This window comes from Lissotriton vulgaris, chromosome 5 (assembly GCF_964263255.1).
Source record: "Lissotriton vulgaris chromosome 5, aLisVul1.2, whole genome shotgun sequence".
In the NCBI taxonomy this organism is placed as follows: domain Eukaryota; kingdom Metazoa; phylum Chordata; class Amphibia; order Caudata; family Salamandridae; genus Lissotriton; species Lissotriton vulgaris.
This window is the reverse complement of record NC_141693.1, coordinates 260230047-260248557: the sequence shown is the minus strand read 5'-3', so window position 1 is coordinate 260248557 and position 18511 is coordinate 260230047.

The following is an 18511-nucleotide window of genomic DNA, read 5'->3' as shown; positions in this document are numbered from 1 at the left end:
AATGTCACTACTACACATAGTGTGGCACTTGTTAACTTTTCCTGGGGAGGGGTAACTGGCCTAAAGAAAGTTGTGGTTAGTGCTGATCTCCCAGTAGAATGTTTGTTGGGCAATGACCTGGAGAACTCTCTATGGTCAGAAGTTGAGTACAGGACTCATGCAGAGATGTTAGGGATATCACCACATGTCCTTGCTGTGACCAGGTCACAGGCCAAAAAGTGCCTCTCTGAACCTCAGGTCTTGGATCCTGGAACAATGGACCAAGAACCTCCCAAGAAGAAGAACAGGAGGGTAAAGGCTGCGCCTTCCCAACTGCCTACAAGTGAGGATCAGGCTTCACAGGAAACTGATCTTGAGACCCCTGAAGGAACTGTCCCTGAAGAACTTGAACCTGATCAGGTTGAGTTTCTGGGGACAGGGGGACCTTCTAGGGCAGACTTGGGGCAGGCTCAGTTAACCTGTCCTTCTCTTGAACCCCTCAGACAGCAGGCTGCTGCTGAGGCTGCTGGGAATGCTCAAGGTGCCCATAAAGTATATTGGGACGATGGACTCCTTTATTCAGAGGCTAGAGACCCCAAGCCTGGTGCTACCAGGAGGTTGGTTATACCTCTGCAATTTAGGGGCTTCCTACTCACCTTGGCCCATGATATTCCTTTAGCAGGACACCTAGGCCAGAACAAGACTTGGGACAGGCTTGTCCCTCACTTTCACTGGCCTCACATGTCTGAAGACACCAAGGAGTTTTGTCGCTCCTGTGAAACCTGCCAAGCCAGTGGTAAAGCAGGTGGAACAACAAAGGCCCCCCTGATACCACTACCTGTGGTGGGGGTTCCCTTTGAAAGAGTGGGGATTGATATTGTTGGACCAATGGATCCCCCTACAGCATCTGGGCACAGATTCATACTGGTGGTAGTGGATCATGCCACCAGGTACCCAGTGGCAATTCCCCTTAGGACCACAACAGCTCCTGTTGTGGCCAGGGCCTTACTTGGAGTTTTCTCCAGAGTGGGGTTTCCTAAGGAGGTAATATCAGATAGAGGTACCAACTTCATGTCTGGATATTTGACAGCTATGTGGAAGGAATGTGGTGTCAACTACAAGTTCACCACTCCTTATCACCCACAATGCAATGGGCTTGTTGAAAGATTTAACAAGACCCTAAAGGGCATGATTAAAGGATTACCTGAAAAGCTCAGGCGAAGATGGGACATCCTTCTGCCCTGCCTTTTGTTCGCTTACAGAGAGGTCCCTCAAAAGGGGGTTGGCTTCGGCCCCTTTGAATTGTTGTTTGGGCACCCTGTAAGAGGACCCCTGTGTCTAGTGAAGGAAGGATGGGAGTTACCTCTCAAAAAGCCTAAACAGGACATAGTGGACTATGTACTTGGTCTCCGCTCCAGGATGGCAGAGTACATGGAAAAGGCATCTAAAAACCTTGAGGCTAGCCAAGAATTACAAAAAGCTTGGCATGACCAAAAGGCTGTCCTTGTTGAATTTCAGCCTGGACAGAAGGTATGGGTGTTGGAGCCAGTGGCCCCAGCAGCACTCCAAGACAAGTGGTCTGGACCCCATACAATTCTGGAAAAGAAGGGAGAGGTTACCTACTTGGTGGACCTAGGAACTCCCAGGAGCCCCCACAGGGTGCTCCATGTGAACAGATTGAAGGCATATGTCAGCAGGGCAGACATGGGCTTGCTCATGGCTACAGATGAGGGACAGGAGGAAGAGAGTGACCCTCTCCCAGACCTGCTCACTCAGAACCCTGAGGATGGCTCAGTTGATGGTGTGGCCTTAGGTGGCAGCCTCACTGAACATCAGCAACATGACTGCAGACAAGTTCTACAGGCATACAGGCATATGTTCTCATTGACACCCAGTCAGACTAACTGGTGTACACATGTGGTGGACACTGGTGACAGTCTTCCTGTAAAAAGCAAAATTTACAGGCAACCTGACCACGTCAGGGACTGTATAAAGACTGAGGTGCAAAAGATGCTGGAATTAGGTGTCATTGAGCCTTCAGAGAGCCCCTGGGCTAGCCCAGTGGTCCTGGTCCCCAAACCTCACACCAAAGATGGCAAGAGAGAGATGAGGTTCTGTGTGGATTACAGAGGACTCAATGCTGTCACCAGGACAGATGCACACCCTATTCCAAGGGCAGATGAGCTCATTGACAAGTTGGCTTCTGCCAAATATTTGAGCACATTTGACTTGACAGCTGGCTACTGGCAAATCAGGTTAGCTGAGGAGTCTAAAGCCAAAACAGCATTTTCTACCCCTAGTGGGCATTATCAGTTTGTGGTGATGCCCTTTGGTTTGAAAAATGCACCTGCCACCTTCCAAAGGTTGGTGAACCAAGTCCTCACTGGGTTGGATGACTTTTGTGCAGCTTATCTGGACGATATTGCTGTCTTTAGCTCCACCTGGGAGGATCACCTGATCCACCTGAAGGAAGTGCTTGAGGCTCTGCAGAAGGCAGGCCTCACTATCAAGGCAACAAAGTGCCAGATAGGGCAGAGCAAGGTTGTATACCTGGGCCACCTTGTAGGTGGAGGCCAAGTTCAACCACTGGAGAGTAAGATCCAGACCATCAAGGACTGGTCCCCTCCAACCACCCAGACTCAGGTCAGAGCTTTCTTGGGCCTGACTGGGTACTACAGGAAGTTTGTTAAGAACTATGGGTCCATTGTGACTCCTCTTAATGATCTGACATCCAAGAAGATGCCCAAAAAGGTTCAGTGGACAGAAATCTGTCAAAAGGCATTTGATGACCTGAAGAAGGCCATGTGCTCTGCACCTATCCTGAAGAGTCCTGACTACTCAAGAGAGTTCATTGTCCAAACAGATGCTTCTGAGTTGGGAGTGGGAGCAGTGCTTTCACAGCTTAATGTAGATGGCCAGGACCAGCCCATTGCTTTCATTAGCAGAAGGCTGACCCCCAGAGAGAAACGTTGGTCAGCTATAGAGAGGGAGGCCTTTGCTGTGGTGTGGGCCCTGAAGAAGTTGAGGCCATACTTGTTTGGTACCCACTTCAAGATTCAGACCGACCATAAGCCCCTCTTATGGCTTAATCAGATGAAGGGTGAAAACCCCAAACTACTCAGGTGGTCCATTTCCCTACAGGGGATGGACTTTACAGTGGAGCACCGCCCAGGGACTGACCATGGCAACGCAGATGGTCTCTCCAGGTACTTCCACTTAGAACATGAAGACACAACTGGTCAAGGTTAGTCTAATGTCCCTGCGTTTGGGGGGGGTTATGTAGGAGAGTAGGGTCTGCTATCCTATGGTCACCCCAAATTTTTGCTTTTTGCTTCACTGGTTTCTGACTTAATGTGGCTGTGGGCCTGCTAATCAGACCCACAGCCTGCTGTTCTCTCTCTAAATTACTGCCAATGCACTCTAGGTGCATTACGAATTGGAACTGGTCCACCTTATGAGCCCCTGTAATAGTGCACCCTAGGTGCCCAGGGCATAGGTGTATCCAAGGCCTACCAGGGGCTGCAGCACGTATTGTGCCACCCCTGGCCTGGCCTCCATATTTGACACAACTGGCTGATCACTCAGCTGGGGTAAGTCGGTGTAACCACCTCTTACTTAGGTACAGTATGTCTGTGCCTAACCCTAAACTGGACACATATGTTCCTATCAGCCACTCCTATGGAAGGCCTCATCAATCCTGGAGGCAGAGTGCTTGGAAATATGTGAGATGGTGCTCTAGCATGAGCTGAGCCTGTCTGCAGCTGTCGGGAACAACTCCCTAAGCTGTTCCGGGATATTGCCATACCATATACTCTTAAGTGCATTATAATCCTCGCGGTTAAATGCTATCTTTGGTTTGGCTTTATCAAAACATGTCGAGTAAGGGGTCATACGAATTGGAATACTATCCCCTCGCCAATTCTGGCGACGGGGATAGCATTCCACCCTTCTAGAGGGACACGACATGTGTGTAGCCTTAACCCCGGTTAAAGTTAAACAGAGCCTCAGCTTCACAAAATGGACGCTGCCACCACAGACACAAGTCTGGCCTCCTGCTGCTGACCGAAACTCGGCAGATGGTGGCCTGGACAAAGGGTTTCCTGCCTTGGGAGGTGCGAGCACCACCCCAGACAGGATTTTGTGTATTGGGTAGGACAGGGCTGAATAGAATCAGACATGCCCGGGGCACACAAGGTGTCCCCGTGCATAGGCCAGCCCAAACCGGTTCTGGGGCCTTCCAGCCCCAGTCCTGGCGCGGAGCTGGACAAAGGAAAGGGGGTGTAACCGCCCCCCTTCCTGGTTCCTCCCAGAGGAGGGACCTAGTAGGTGATCCACCCCCTAGATTGGGAATAAGAGGGGGAGCAGTGCCATTGCACAGCAGATCATCCCGAAATCAACTTTAAACAAGAAGACTGGACTTCGACATTCTGCTGCACAGAAGACTGAAGAGAATCTCCCTTGTGGCCAAGGAGTGACCACCCTTTGAACACAGGTACCAACCAGCAACTCGACGTCTGCTTTGCCGCCGCCTCCCACCGGAGACCGAGCCCAGAGCCCGACAAGAACCAGACTCCCAGACCTCTCAGAGCCCGATCCACAGTCCCTGCGAAGAAGGGACCCGTGGAGGCACCGAGTGACGTGGGACCGGACCTCTTGAAAGACACTCGAAAAGCTGACTGCGCAGCTTCTGAGGCATCCTCGACGTTGTGCTTTGGGGATTGAGAACCCCCACCACCGAGCAGCCCTTGCACCGAAGATCAGCCCTCCAGCATCTCCACGATCTGCGTGGGGCCCTTTTGCATTGTGCCACTCGACGCGCCATCCCGGCCACTAGCCACGTGGTCAGCGGCCATCTTGGCGACGAACCCGAAGATTTAAACAGCAGGTCTGGTTGCTCCAGACCTACCCAAGCTCCTGTGAAAAGGAGCACCCACTCTGACCTTGCTGGTCCGAGTGAATAGCATCTTTCAACTTCTGCGTGGCTTGCATTTGCCAAGGCCTGTTTGCTCCGATCAGGTCGCCGACACCGCCAACAGCGAGAAGCCTACGTGGGACAGCTCGTGACCGACTCCTGGACGTCCTCGACCCCGGGTATCCACGTGGCTGCAGAAAGAAGCTACCCGACAACGCCTGTTTGCACCCGACATCGCCTGGTTCCAATCTGGTTCCACGGTAGTCACTGGCTAGTGACTTTGAACATTGTCCCCTCTGCTTTCAGGTCTTCACATCTTCAGATCCACCCTTGGATCCACCGGAACTCTTCTCATCGAGCCGCCTGCAGCATCTTCAGCTCCAAGCACCATCGACCAGCGTGACGAAACCCGACACAACTTCGACCCTGTGCACCCGCTTCCTGTGGGTGAGGTAACTCAGCTCCGCCGGTGCTCCTGCACTGGTACACATCCCAAGGGCCTGTGTTTTAATATTCAGCTCCGTAGGTCACTCGGAAGGTTCCTAACTTTGTGCTTTTTACGCACCATAGACTTTACATTGAAAAGTGCGTGCACTTTGAACACTGCACCCGAGTCCCGTGGGCCTTTCCCGACTTAGTTAACTCCAGTCTCGAATAGCTCCAGCGATTCCCAAGGCCCTAGGCCTCTTCACTTTCCTATTGGTATCTCTTATACCACTTTCTTAGTATATGGTTTAAGTGGCCCCTAGGGCTCATCCATGTTGTGCAACTTTTGTGTATTTTAAACTGTCTTGTGATTTAACGCTTGTGCTTCTGTGCTCATAAAGAGTCCAGGGGATTTTAATAGTTAATAAATCAATATATATTTTCAATATATATCTGGGTGGTGTCCCTTTCATTTGGTATTCAAGGGGGTTGTGTATGGTATAACAGCTGGCTTCACATGCCTTTCAGAGTTTAGCCTAAGACTGCTTTGTCCACGTTACCACTAGGATAACTGGTCTACAAGGTTGAATTACAACCATCATCATAAGGGTTGCTTGGCATGGTACAAAGTGATCACTAGAATTAGTGAGCATTATATAACAGGCCAACTTCTCACAGTATACCTATATCGAACCCTAAAATGGACACACAGATTCCTATCAGTCACTCCTATGGCAGGCCTTGACAATCCTGAAGGCAGAGTGCTTGGAATCGTGTGAGATGGTGCTCTGGCATGAGCTGAGCCTGTCTGCAGCTTGCGGAACCAAGTCCTAATAGCTGTTACATGATATCGCATACCATATACTCTTAAGTGCATTATAATCCTCGCGGTTAAATGCTATCTTTGGTATTGCTTTATCAAAACATGTCGAGTAAGGTGTCATACGAATTGGAATACTAACCCCTCGCCAATTCTGGCGACGGGGTTAGCATTCCACCCTTCTAGAGGGACACGACATGTATGTAACTGTGAACCCCGGTTAAAGTTAACTGAAGCCTCAGCTCCACAAAATGGATGCTGCTGCCACCACAGACACGAGTCTGACCTCCTGCTGCTGGGAGTCCTTCCAGCGAGGAGAGCTTGGACAAAGGGTTTCCTGTCCGGGGCGGTGCTAGCACCATCCCAGACAGGGTTTTGTGTATCCTGGGTAGGCAGCGCTTTACAGGAAGGTGACTGCTGAGTGGCACCCCGGTGCTCACTACGCATAGGCCGGTCAGAACCAGTTCCAGGGGCACACCAGCCCCTGGCCTGGGGAAAGTCCGGCATGGGAGAGGGGTGTAACCACCCCCCTCCTAGTCCCACCCATAGGCAGGACCTAGTCACCGGGTCAGCCCCCTTTTTTAGTATAAAGATAGGAGCGGGCCCCCTGTTCAAATTAGATCATCTTTGGAATCAAGACACGACTTTCTGCGAAAGGACATCAAGATTTCTTCTTCAAGATTCTCCCTTGTGGCTAAGGAGTAGTCACCCTGCATCAAGCGGGCACCATCCTAAGAACACTGCGATCTGCTGCAAGTCCTTCCTCCGGAATCCGACGACCCAGCTCGACGAGACCCGGCTTCCCTGGCACCTCTGACCTCTACTCACCTCTACAGCCAAGCAGAGAACTGTGAGTGCGACGAGACCTCGAGGGACCGACGATCGCCAAGACTGCACAACTTCTTTGCAACAAGCCCACCGAGTCTACCACTGGTGAGTGCTTTGGGGTCCGAGAAGCCCCAACCCTGAGCAGCTCCAGCACCGAATATCAGCCCTCCAGCATCTCCACGATCTGCATGGGGCCCTTCTGCTTTTGCCTGCTCACCGCGTTGTTTGGCTACTAGCCGGCTGGCTTGTCGTCGGGCGTCGTTAAGAAGGCCACATCACTGCTGCTGGTCTGGTTGCTCCAGACTGGCCCTTGCTTCCTTCTTCAAGAGAGGCACCCCGGACCCTCCTGGTCCACTCCAGACGCCATTTTGAGTCCACCGCGTGGGCTTGAATTTGCCAAGGCTTTGTAGCCCAATCCTGGGTCCAGCGACGCCGACAGCTTCAGCCATCGTAGGACAGCTCGCTCCTCCATCCTGGTCGCCGACAACGCCTCCTGGTCCGTGAGATCTGCGAGCACAGCGTCACCCACTCACCTAGTCGAGGTGACTACCATCCGGTGCCCTCCTGGTGCCACCTGACTACTGGCTAGTAGTCTCAAACTTGGTCCCCTCTGCTTTCAGGTGTCTTCTATTATCGATCCAGGCTTGGATCCATCGAACTTTCTTCACTGGTCGCCTGCCAGCAACTTCTTTCTTCCAGGCTCCTGGTCCGTCTACGAGGATTCCCGACGTCTTTTGAGACCTATGCAGCTGCAGCCCCTGGGCTAGGTAACTTCGGCATTTCGGTGCCCCAGCATAGCCTCACTATCCAAGGGTCAGAATCCACTTTCGTTTTCCTCCTACCAGGTCGGGTTCGCCCGAGAACAGTAACTTTCTGAAAACTAGCTACCATAGACTTTGTCCCGCATCACGCGTGAGAGTGCACACTCTGCACCCAAGTCCCCTGGGTCTCCTAGAAGTAATCTGAAGATTCTATAGTCAAGACCTAGCGATTTCAAAGCCTATTAGTACTGTACTTACCTGCTAGTAATTTCGCATTCCACTTTCAGAGTATATGGTTTTCCGTGCCCCTCGGGCATTTGTATATACTGTGCTAACTTAAGTATTTTCGTAAGAGTTTTGTTTTGTGCTTAGTACCCTGTCCTCAAAGAGTACAGGGCTGTTGTGATTTTAATAAATACACTGTTTATTTTCATAACACTTGTGTGGTGTCCTTTCACTGGGTGTTCAAGGGGTACATGTGTGGTATAACAGCTGGCTTAACACGCCCTCTCGAGTCTTTAGCCTTAGACTGCTCGTATCCATGCTACTAGGATAGCTGGTCTATAAGGTTGACTTACAACCAATCATCAATAAGGGTTGTTTGGACTGATACAAAGTGTTCACTGGAATAGTGAACATTATATATCAGGCCAACTTCTCACATTGGTGGCAGCTGTGGGATTTGAGCTTGCTGTTGTTCTACCACACGTATCCTAAGAATATCTTGTTGAAAGATCCCATAAGTACTGTTAGGTACATATAACTTAGCTTAGAATACTCTGAGTTCTACTGAACCAGCTGTTGCAGCTCCTCAAGTCTTAGCACACCTTGGCTGCAACTCTTAGCAAGGGATCAGTAGGTAAACACATAGTGTAGGTAGGTGCATCACTTACACCACACTAGAAGCATGTCTAACCACGGAGAGTCTACTGAGACCCCTCTGATGGTTGAGGACCCTCCACAGGCCTCTTCTAGATATGCAGCCCTTAGTTTCCAGGAGATGAGACAAGTGTGTACCTCCAGGAAGCTAAAACAGGGGTCTAACCCCACAATCCCATTTCTGATAGGTCTCTTAGAGACTTATGCTAGAAAGGCTGAGAAACTTCTTAGCTCTTCTCATCCAGAAGGGGACATGCCAGCCCTAGAAGGAACCAGGGGTGACCCAGATCTCATCCATCTCTCAGGTGAGGAGGATGATGATCAGGAGACATCTGGGGATGAGGCAGACAAAGGTCCAGAAGTAGTCAGCTAACTAGGGAAAACTTAAGCAGGCATGAGAGTGACACTAGGAGAGCCCTAGGACCTCTCTCAGGCCAGCTTAACATTGGGAATGGACGAGTTAGGTCTCTCTCAAGAGGCTCTAACAGATCCATTCGAACCAATGGCTCTCAGGCCTCTGCTCTGAGGAGGATGACCTCCCCTCAGAGGAGAGTTTATGAAGCCAAGGAAAGGGAAGTCCGTCTGAGGATTGCCAGGGAAGAACTTGCCCTGGCCAAAGAGAGACTTGCCTTTGCTAGAGAGCAGGAATTGAGTGGGTCAAAACCCACTGGTGGCAGCATTATACCTAGCAATAGGGAAAGGAGTTTTGATACAAAACACCTGAATAAGATAGTGCCCCCCTTTAAGCAAGGGGATGACATCCACAAATGGATTACTGCTCTGGAGAGGGCTTGCACAGTGCAAGGTGTTCCCCAGAGTCAGTGGGCAGCTATCTTGTGGCTCTCCTTTGAAGGTAAAGGTAGAGATAACCTCCTCACTACAAGAGTGGAGGATGCTAACAATTACCAAGTCTTGAAAAATACACTGGTTGATGGGTTTGGCCTAACCACTGAGCAGTACAGGGTGCTGTTCAGGGATACCCAGAAAACTCAGTCGCAAGATTGGTCTGACTTTGTAGATTGTGCCACTAAGGCTTTTGAGGGCTGGTTGCTGGGCAGTAAGGTTACTGATTATACAGGATTGTACAATTTGATGATGAGAGAACAAATTTTAAACAATTGTCAGAACCAGTTGTTGCATCAGCATCTTGTTGACTCAGATCTGACCTCTCCCCAAGAATTGGGAAAGAAGGCAGACAGATGGGTCAGAACAAAAGTTAAGCAGAACCAGGGCCAGAATCAAGGTGGTCAGAAGAAAGCAGACCAGAAGGGTAAAGATTCTAAAGGGGAACAAAATGACCAGAAGTCTTCGACAGGTCCCCAACAACCCAAAGAGGGTGGGGGTCAGGCTCCCCAGAAAAAGAAAGAAGGCCAGTCCAAAAGATGGTGCCAATACTGCAAAAGTAAAACTCACTGGTTTAGTGAGTGCACCAAGAAAGGAGGAGGGCAGACTCCTGCCACTGCAGCCCCTAAGGCACTGTGCCCCCTGTGCCTCAGCAGTGGTAGTGCACCTCCCAAGGGTTTAGTTGGGTTAACCTTGGGTTATGAGGGGTATGACAACTTAGTTGGCACACTCACTCAGGCTGTCCTTGTCTGTACAGGGGATGCAGATGTAACCCCTGATGTCAGTCCCAATACTTTGGGCAAATACAGACAGACACCTTTAATAAATGGAAGAATGGCTCAGGCCTATAGGGACACTTGTGCCAGTGTCACAATGGTGACACCTAACTTTGTGGACCCTGGACAGATCATGCCAGATACAGATTTCCTGGTGACCAATGCAAGCAATGTCACTACCAGTCATAGTATGGCAATTGTTGCTTTCTCCTGGGGAGGGGTAAATGGCCAAAAGAAGGTTGTTGTTAGCTCAGACCTCCCAGTAGATTGTTTGTTGGGCAATGATTTGGAGTCGTCACAATGGTCAGAAGTGGATCAGAGGACTCACGTGGAGATGTTAGGTTTGCCAGCACATGTGTTTGCTGTGACTACGTCACAGGCCAGAAGATGCCCCACTAAAGCAGGTGCTGGATCCTGGAACAATGGACCAGACACCTTCCAAGAAGAAGAGCAGTAGGGTTAAGGCTGTGCCTTCCCCCTTGCCCCAGGTTGAGGATCAAGTCTCAGAGGAGGCTGACCTAAGAGAATTGAGGGAAACTGAGCCTAAAGAATTTGAACTTGATCAAGTTGAATTTCTGGGCTCAGGGGGACCCTCAAGAGAAGACCTGGGGAAGGAACAGTTAGACTGCCCTTCCCTTGAACCCCTCAGACAGCAGGCTGCTGCTGAGGCTGCTGGGAACGCCACAGGTACCCACAAGGTATACTGGGATGATGGACTCCTGTACACTGAGGCAAGAGACCCCAAGCCTGGCATGACCAGGAGGCTGGTTGTACCCTTGACTCAGAGGTTTCCTTCTCACCTTGGCCCATGAGATTCCCTTAGCAGGTCACTTAGGCCAGACAAAGACTTGGGACAGACTTGTCTCACACTTTCACTGGCCTCATATGAATGAGGATACCAAGGAGTTTTGTCGCTCCTGTGTCACTTGCCAAGCCAGTGGTAAGTCAGGTGGCACAACAAAGGCCCCCCTTATACCAATGCCTGTGGTGGGGGTGCCCTTTGAAAGAGTGGGGATTGACATTGTTGGTCCAATGGAACCCCAGACAGCATCAGGGCACAAGTTTATACTGGTGGTAGTGGATCATGCCACCAGGTATCCTGAAGCTATTCCACTTAGGACCACTAAAGCACCTGTAGTGGCAAGGGCCCTAGTTGGAGTGTTCTCCAGAGTGGGCTTCCCTAAGGAGGTTGTCTCTGACAGAGGTACAAACTTCATGTCAAGCTACTTAACTGCTATATGGAAGGAGTGTGGTGTCAACTACAAGTTCACCACACCCTATCATCCACAATGCAATGGGCTTGTTGAAAGGTTCAACAGGACCCTAAAAGGGATGATTCATGGACTACCTGAAAAGCTCAGGCATAGATGGGATGTCCTGATACCCTGCCTTCTGTTTGCTTACAGAGAGGTCCTACAAAAGGGGGTTGGCTACAGCCCTTTTGAACTTTTGTATGGGCATCCTGTGAGAGGCTCCCTGTGTTTGGTGAAGGAAGGATGGGCGAGACCTCTCAAAAAGCCTGCAACCAACATAGTGGACTATGTACTTGGTCTCCGCTCCAGGATGGCTGAGTATATGGAGAAGGCATCTGAAAACCTTAAGGCCAGTCAAGAACTTCAAAAAGCTTGGCATGACCAAAAGGCTGTCCTGACTGTTTATCAGCCTGGACAGAAGGTGTGGGTGTTGGAGCCAGTGGCCCCAGCAGCACTCAAAGACAAATGGTCTGGGCCCCACACAATTCTTGAGCAAAAGGGAGAGGTCACCTACCTGGTGGACCTTGGAACTCCCAGGAGTCCCCACAGGGTACTCCATGTCAACAGGCTCAAAGCATATGTCGACAGGAAGGACATGAGCTTGCTCATGGCCATTGATGAGGGACAGGAGGAAGAGAGTGACCCTCTCCCAGACCTGCTCACTCAGAATCCTGATGATAATCAGTAGATGGTGTTGTCTTTTGTGGCAGCCTCTCTGAACATCAACAGAAAGACTGTAAACAGGTTCTTCAGTCTTTCAGACATATGTTCTCTTTGACACCCAGTCAGACCAATTGGTGTACCCATGAGGTTGACACTGGTGACAGCTTGCCAGTTAAGAGTAAAACCTACAGGCAGCCTGATCATGTTAGAGACTGCATCAAAACTGAAGTGCAGAAAATGTTGGAGTTGGGAGTCATTGAACCCTCAGATAGCCCTTGGGCTAGTCCAGTAGTTCTAGTGCCAAAACCTCACACCCAGGATGGTAAGAGAGAGATGAGGTTCTGCGTAGACTACAGGGGTCTCAATGCAGTCACTAAGACTGATGCCCACCCAATACCAAGGGCAGATGAGCTTATAGATAGATTGGCTTCTGCCAACTACTTAAGCACATTTGACCTGACAGCTGGGTATTGGCAAATCAGGTTAGCTGAGGATGCCAAGCCCAAGACAGCATTTTCAACCCCTGGTGGGCATTATCAATTTGTGGTAATGCCCTTTGGTCTGAAAAATGCACCTGCCACCTTCCAAAGGTTGGTGAATCATGTCCTCACTGGGCTGGATGACTTCTGTGCAGCATATCTAGATGATATTGCTGTCTTTAGCTCCACCTGGGAGGATCACCTGGTCCACCTGAGGAAAGTGTTAGAGGCTCTGCAAGCAGCAGGCCTCACTATCAAGGCCACCAAGTGCCAGATAGGGCAGACACAGGTTGTATACCTGGGCCACCTTGAAGGTGGAGGCCAGGTTCAGCCACTGGAGAGCAAAATACAGTCAATCAGGGACTGGGCTCCTCCAACCACCCAGACTCAGGTTCGAGCTTTCTTGGGCCTGACTGGTTACTACAGAAAGTTTGTCAGGAACTATGGATCAATTGTGACTCCATTAAATGAACTGACAAGTAAGAAAATGCCAAAAAAGGTTCAGTGGACAGCAGGCTGTCAAAAAGCATTCGATGACCTAAAGCAGGCCATGTGCACAGCACTATCCTCAAGAGTCCAGACTACTCCAAACCATTCATTGTCCAAACAGATGCTTCTGAGTTGGGCGTGGGAGCTGTTCTATCTCAACTGAATTTTGATGGTCAAGACCAGCCCATTGCTTTTATAAGCAGAAGGCTGACCCCCAGAGAGAAGAATTGGTCAGCTATTGAGAGGGAGGCCTTTGCTGTGGTTTGGGCCCTGAAGAAGCTGAGGCCATACTTGTTTGGCACTCACTTCAAGATTCAGACCGACCATAATCCCCTCTTGTGGCTAAATCAGATGAAGGGTGAAAACCCCAAACTGCTTAGGTGGTCCATTTCCCTACAGGGGATGGACTTTACAGTGGAACATAGACCTGGTACTGATCATGGCAATGCCGATGGGCTCTCCAGATATTTCCACTTAGAACAAGAAGACTCACCTGGTCAAGGTTAGCTTATTGTCCCAAAGTTTTGGGGGGGGGGGGTCATGTAGGAGAGTAGGGTCTGCAATCCTATGATCACCCAGATTTTTTGCTTTTGTTTCACTGGTTTACGACTTTCTCTGGCTGTGGGCCTGCCAATCAGACCCACAGCCTGGCTGTTCTCTCTCTAAATTACAACGTGTACCCTAGGTGCATTTACCAATTGGTACTGGGCCACCTTATCAGACCCTGTAACTCAGGGCATAGGTGTACCCAGGGCCTACCAGGGGCTGAAGCATGTATTATGCCACCCCTGGCTGGCCTCCTAAATTTGACACAACTGGCTGCATGACAGCTGGGGAAAAGTCGTGTAATCACCCTTTGCTGTAGATATAGTATACCTATATCTAACCCTAAAATGGACACACAGATTCCTATCAGTCACTCCTATGGCAGGCCTTGACAATCCTGAAGGCAGAGTGCTTGGAATCGTGTGAGATGGTGCTCTGGCATGAGCTGAGCCTGTCTGCAGCTTGCGGAACCAAGTCCTAATAGCTGTTCCATGATATCGCATACCATATACTCTTAAGTGCATTATAATCCTCGCGGTTAAATGCTATCTTTGGTATTGCTTTATCAAAACATGTCGAGTAAGGTGTCATACGAATTGGAATACTAACCCCTCGCCAATTCTGGCGACGGGGTTAGCATTCCACCCTTCTAGAGGGACACGACATGTATGTAACTGTGAACCCCGGTTAAAGTTAACTGAAGCCTCAGCTCCACAAAATGGATGCTGCCACCACAGACACGAGTCTGACCTCCTGCTGCTGGGAGTCCTTCCAGCGAGGAGAGCTTGGACAAAGGGTTTCCTGTCCGGGGCGGTGCTAGCACCATCCCAGACAGGGTTTTGTGTATCCTCGGTAGGCAGGGCTTTACAGGAAGGTGACTGCTGAGTGGCACCCCGGTGCTCACTACGCATAGGCCGGTCAGAACCAGTTCCAGGGGCACACCAGCCCCTGGCCTGGGGAAAGTCTGGCATGGGAGAGGGGTGTAACCACCCCCCTCCTAGTCCCACCCATAGGCAGGACCTAGTCACCGGGTCAGCCCCCTTTTTTAGTATAAAGATAGGAGCGGGCCCCCTGTTCAAATTAGATCTTTGGAATCAAGACACGACTTTCTGCGAAAGGACATCAAGATTTCTTCTTCAAGATTCTCCCTTGTGGCTAAGGAGTAGTCACCCTGCATCAAGCGGGCACCATCCTAAGAACACTGCGGTCTGCTGCAAGTCCTTCCTCCGGAATCAGACGACCCAGCTCGACGAGACCCGGCTTCCCTGGCACCTCTGACCTCTACTCACCTCTACAGCCAAGCTGAGAACTGTGAGTGAGACAAGACCTCGAGGGACCGACGATCGCCAAGACTGCACGACTTCTTTGCAACAAGCCCACCGAGTCTACCACTGGTGAGTGCTTTGGGGTCCGAGAAGCCCCAACCCTGAGCAGCTCCAGCACCGAAGATCAGCCCTCCAGCATCTCCACGATCTGCGTGGGGCCCTTCTGCTTTTGCCTGCTCACCGCGTTGTTTGGCTACTAGCCGGCTGGCTTGTGGCCTTCTTAACGACGCCCGACGACATCACTGCTGCTGGTCTGGTTGCTCCAGACTGGCCCTTGCTTCCTTCTTCAAGAGAGGCACCCCGGACCCTCCTGGTCCACTCCAGACGCCATTTTGAGTCTACCGCGTGGGCTTGAATTTGCCAAGACTTTGTTGCCCAATCCTGGGTCCAGCGACGCCGACAGCTTCATCCATCGTGGGACAGCTCGCTCCTCCATCCTGGTCGCCGACAACGCCTCCTGGTCCGTGAGATCTGCGAGCACAGCGTCACCCACTCACCTAGTCGAGGTGACTACCATCTGGTGCCCTCCTGGTGCCACCTGATTACTGGCTAGTAGTCACAAACTTGGTCCCCTCTGCTTTCAGGTGTCTTCTATCATCGATCCAGGCTTGGATCCATCGAACTTTCTTTACTGGTCGCCTGCCAGCAACTTCTTTCTTCCAGGCTCGTGGTCCGTCTACGAGGATTCCCGACGTCTTTTGAGACCTATGCAGCTGCAGCTGCAGCCCCTGGGCTAGGTAACTTCGGCATTTCGGTGCCCCAGCATAGCCTCACTATCCAAGGGTCAGAATCCACTTTCGTTTTCCTCCTACCAGGTCGGGTTCGCCCGAGAACACTAACTTTCTGAAAACTAGCTACCATAGACTTTGTCCCGCATCACGCGTGAGAGTGCACACTCTGCACCCGAGTCCCCTGGGTCTCCTAGAAGTAATCTGAAGATTCTATAGTCAAGACCTAGCGATTTCAAAGCCTATTAGTACTGTACTTACCTGCTAGTAATTTCGCATTCCACTTTCAGAGTATATGGTTTTCCGTGCCCCTCGGGCATTTGTATATACTGTGCTAACTTAAGTATTTTCGTAAGAGTTTTGTTTTGTGCTTAGTACCCTGTCCTCATAAATAGTACAGGGCTGTTGTGATTTTAATAAATACACTGTTTATTTTCATAACACTTGTGTGGTGTCCTTTCACTGGGTGTTCAAGGGGTACATGTGTGGTATAACAGCTGGCTTAACACGCCCTCTCGAGTCTTTAGCCTTAGACTGCTCGTATCCATGCTACTAGGATAGCTGGTCTATAAGGTTGACTTACAACCAATCAATAAGGGTTGTTTGGACTGATACAAAGTGTTCACTAGAATAGTGAACATTATATATCAGGCCAACTTCTCACAGAGGTTACAGACTTCGTCGTCGCTGAAGACGTCGACGGGCGCGTCGACGAGCCCTTCGACGAGCCAATGTCAGATTTCTGAGAGGAAGGCAAGGCTATGGGTGCAGACGTCAGAGAACCAGGTCCCATAGACGTGCCCTGAAGCAAATCCTGTGGGGAAACAATCCTGGAGGATTCAAACAGTCTACTCTTCTAAAGAAAAGGAGATGGAACCTCAGTTTCAGACCCACGCTTCTCAGAGGATCTGGAAATACCTGAAGAAAAACTTTCTACATCAGAAACCATAGACTCTGAAGTCTTCAACTTCTGTAGCCACAGAAGGAGACGGGCCTCTCTATCCCTCAGAGTCTTGGGAGGAAAAGTGCGACAGTACTTACAGTTCTTAACCTCGTGGTCTGGGTAGAGACAGTAAATGCATTTACTGTGAGGATCCTCATGGAAAAGGCGCAGTTTACCACAAGAAGGGCAGGCTTTAAACAAAGATTTCTTATTTGAAGAAATAACAGCTCGAGTTGAAGAAAACTGAGCAGGGCTCAGGAAGACTCCCTTCACACAACGTGCAGTAGAAAATCTGAGGTCTTGGGCTTCTGAGAAGAAGGTTCTAGAGGGAGCTGCGGCCTGATTGGCCAGAATTTGGACCAAAACATAATGACACTGATATGTTACCAAGTTGAGTTTCTCCCTTAGGCTTTCTATGGGCCTAGTCTGTTTTATGGTTCTTTTGAGCTTTATGGATATTTTACTGTATTTTATTTATGTATATGTATTTTTTATAATTATAATGATTTTACTTATACATATATTACTGCTATTTTATGTGCCGTGGGACTCCCACTTCGACGACGGGGAATATTCAAGCATGTGAATCTATGAAAGACACCCCTAATACTGGAGAACTGGAGTTACAGGACAGAAACTACTCCTTCTGTAGTAGGGGATCTCTGTGTAGTCATAATCTAGTGAATAGAATGGCAAGCCCATCCCCACACCAAAGCGGCGGCGGAGAAACAAGAAATAACACCACTATTGTGCGAACAGATTTCGCAGCGAAGCCTGCCCAACCTGAGCGTCTGCCCTGGCATCAGTGTCCAGACAGTAATGCTTAGCAAAGGTATGACCCAACTTCCAAGTGGCCACCTTGCAGATTTCTGCAATTGGAACATTACGGAGCAAAGCCGTCGTGGCAGCTTTGCCCCTGGTGGAATGAGCCTTAGGTTTACCCCCTAAGGTCTTATTAGCCTTTTGGTAACAGTTGTATGCAGGACACAATCCACCTAGAGATGGACTATTTAGAGGTCGCAAGACCGGTCCTGACTGATCCATAATTGATTAACAATTGGTCTGACATACGAATATCTTTGGTCTTATCCAGATAAAATGTAAACACCCTCTTAACATCCAGGGAATGTAAAGACCTTTCCGCTGGAGATGAAGAATTCTGAAAAAAAAGTAGGCAAAGTTATGGTCTGGTTGACATGAAAATCAGAAATAACTTTGGGAAGAAATTTAGGGCGAGTACGGATAACAACCTTAGCAGCATGAAATACAGTATAAGGTTCTTGGCAACAACGCCTGAATTTCACTCACCCTGCGGGCCGATGTAATGGCCACGAGGAACGCCGCCTTCCAGGACAGGTGCTGCAACGAAGCCTTATGAATAGGTTCAAAAGACTCCATCAATCTGGACAGCACAACATTCAATTACCATGAAGGCAAAGGAAGCCTGACAGGAGGGAACACTTTCTTCAAGCCTTCCAAAAAATCTTTGATCACAGGGATCTGGAAGAAGGAAGTCTGTGAAGGGCATTTCCTGTAGGCAGTCAATGCGGTGAGATGAACCTTAATGGAATGAACATTAAGGCCAGAATGCGCCAAATGCAGAAGGTAAGGAAGGATGACGTCTTCCTTGCACGTCGTCGGGTCATAGTTCTTGGACTTGCACTAGATAGAGAACCTCTTCCACTTGTAAGCATAGGAAGTCCGAGTGGAAGGTCGCCTAGCCTCCTTCAGTATGTCCATGCAAGCATCTGGTAGATTCAAATGGCCATATTGCACTCTCTCAGGAGCCATGCCGCCAAACTGAAAGATGAGAGGTTCGGGTGCAACATCTACCCCCCCCCCCCCCGAACTTCGTGAGAAG